This window comes from Limulus polyphemus, unplaced genomic scaffold, assembly GCF_000517525.1.
Source record: "Limulus polyphemus unplaced genomic scaffold, Limulus_polyphemus-2.1.2 Scaffold1118, whole genome shotgun sequence".
Classification (NCBI taxonomy): Eukaryota; Metazoa; Arthropoda; class Merostomata; order Xiphosura; family Limulidae; genus Limulus; species Limulus polyphemus.
The window spans coordinates 37,947-40,072 of NW_013666728.1; the positions used below are offsets into that span (position 1 = coordinate 37,947).

Below are 2,126 nucleotides of genomic sequence, written 5' to 3' on the forward strand. Positions count from 1 at the left end.
CTCAAATAGAGTATTTGCTCTATCGTTCTTGTCTTGTAGCTTTCGTCAAAGATCTCTGTAGACGACTTCTTGAGCTACAATGCTTCGGTATCGAATATTTATATCGTTTGCGAAACGCCTCCGATTCTCGAAACTGACTAAAGCAGATGTACGAACTTTGTCTCGATTGGTTTCCACAAATTAAAAACGTAAATTAATATTGATAATTCTACACAATCTGTTGGTGTCTTAAACATAATCTCGAAACAGATCCCTTTTTGATTGATTTTGTTACATCGCAGCAAGTATAGCTTCACCAGTATTTACTAAAACAGCCGTCTTTCTGAAATTAGCATACGAAGTACATTTCCCAATAAATATGCATTCGAAATTCTGGAACGGAAAAGTTTGCTGAGCAAAAAAAACAAATACAAACTAGGCAGTAGACAAACGACTTCTCATAAATCTGTAAATCCCCAGAAATAATTGGAAGTTTGAAGTAGTGTAAACAACTCAAACTTCATAATTTAATTGTGTTCCTCATAGTTCATAAACTCTAATCCTTTATTTTATAGATTAATTTTTTAAAATATGCTACAAGTACCTCTTCGTATGTGGAAACTTACGTCAAAATTTTATAATTTTGAAGGAAGTGACGTAGCACTACGTCAACACACTGCGTCGGTTTATTGGACAACATAAAAGGGAAATATAATATTAAAATACGAACATTTCGCATTATAAAGGAAACAATAGAGAATTTTAGTTTAACGCATTCTAAGTATGTGACAAAAAAGTCCTAGGTCTCGACGTATAAGGACTGATTAAACACTGATTTAGTTATGAATGTAGACAGTATGAAAGCTTTTGCTTTGGAAACGGTAGTAAGAATGTTTAATTTCAACTTAATTTAAATGATTATGGATTTTAGATATAGATATTTAACAATCGCGTCTGATTGTTAGGGCACTCAACTCGCAATTTGCAGGTGGTGGATTAAAATTCTGTCAGGGAACATGTTCGCCCCTTTCAGCCGTGGGGGGCGTTATAAGGTGACGGTAAATCCCACTATTCGTTGGTAACGAGAAGCACAAGAGTTGGCGGTGGGTGGTTTTGACTAGCTGGCTCCCATCCAGTCTATCACTTCAGAATTATGGAAAGCTAGCGCAGATAGTCCTCGAGCAGCTGTGCGCGAAATTCAACAACGAAAAACAGAACAATTATTCCCTATCTAATATATATATATATATATAAAGGGGAAAAAAATTAAAAGTTGAACAGAAAGTAGGGATCGTTGTTTATTATGAGAATTGCTATAAGTATCCAAAACAAAATAAATGCTGTAATAAAAAGTACACAAACAAGTAAAGTGATACTAGATGAATAGATTTTAAACTATTTTCAATCACTACTTTAAACAATAAAACCGAATAAAGACGCAAGTAAATATACATGTTGTTAAAGAAACTTTATTAAAGATACACAACATTTTAACACGTTTATGTCATTATTCTCTAATAAATTCGTGCTGTTATTATTCTTAAAACATAAGAGTGATTTTTAGCCTTTACATTGAATTTTGTAATCCTGCTGTAGCCACTTATTAGAGTAATATTTACATCAATTGAAATTAATTATTGTTTTTCTTGAAATATTTTTTTGGTTTTCGAACACGTATATATATATTGCAAACGCGAAGGTCACCATCAAGAAAATTTCGAATTCTAAAAATCAGCGTGAAGTCTAATCGATCATTCGATTTACCACATGTCACTGAGTTATACCGGTTTCGTGAAATAACACTTCTACCACATGTCACTGAGTTATACCGGTTTCGTGAAATAACACTTCTACCACATGTCACTGAGTTATACTGGTTTCGTAAAATAACACTTCTACCACATGTCACTGAGTTATACCGGTTTCGTGAAATAACACTTATACCACATGTCGCTGAGTTATACCGGTTTTGTGAAATAACACTTCTACCACATGTCACTGAGTTATACCGGTTTCGTGAAATAACACTTATACCACATGTCACTGAGTTATACCGGTTTCGTGAAATAACACTTCTACCACATGTCACTGAGTTATACCGGTTTTGTGAAATAACACTTCTACCACATGTCACTGAGTTATACCGG

General features: G+C 33.9%; 1 protein-coding gene across 1 annotated transcript in view; it reads right to left on the minus strand.

Moving 5' to 3' along the window:
- Positions 1-56, minus strand: part of LOC111086462 — a 1,926-nt gene extending 1,870 nt beyond the window's left edge. Inside the window, exon 1 of the mRNA XM_022389394.1 lies at positions 1-56. This exon is cut by the window's left edge and continues 1 nt beyond it. The gene's annotated coding sequence lies outside the window, so the exon portion shown is untranslated.
- Between the last annotated feature and the right edge of the window lie 2,070 nt (positions 57-2,126).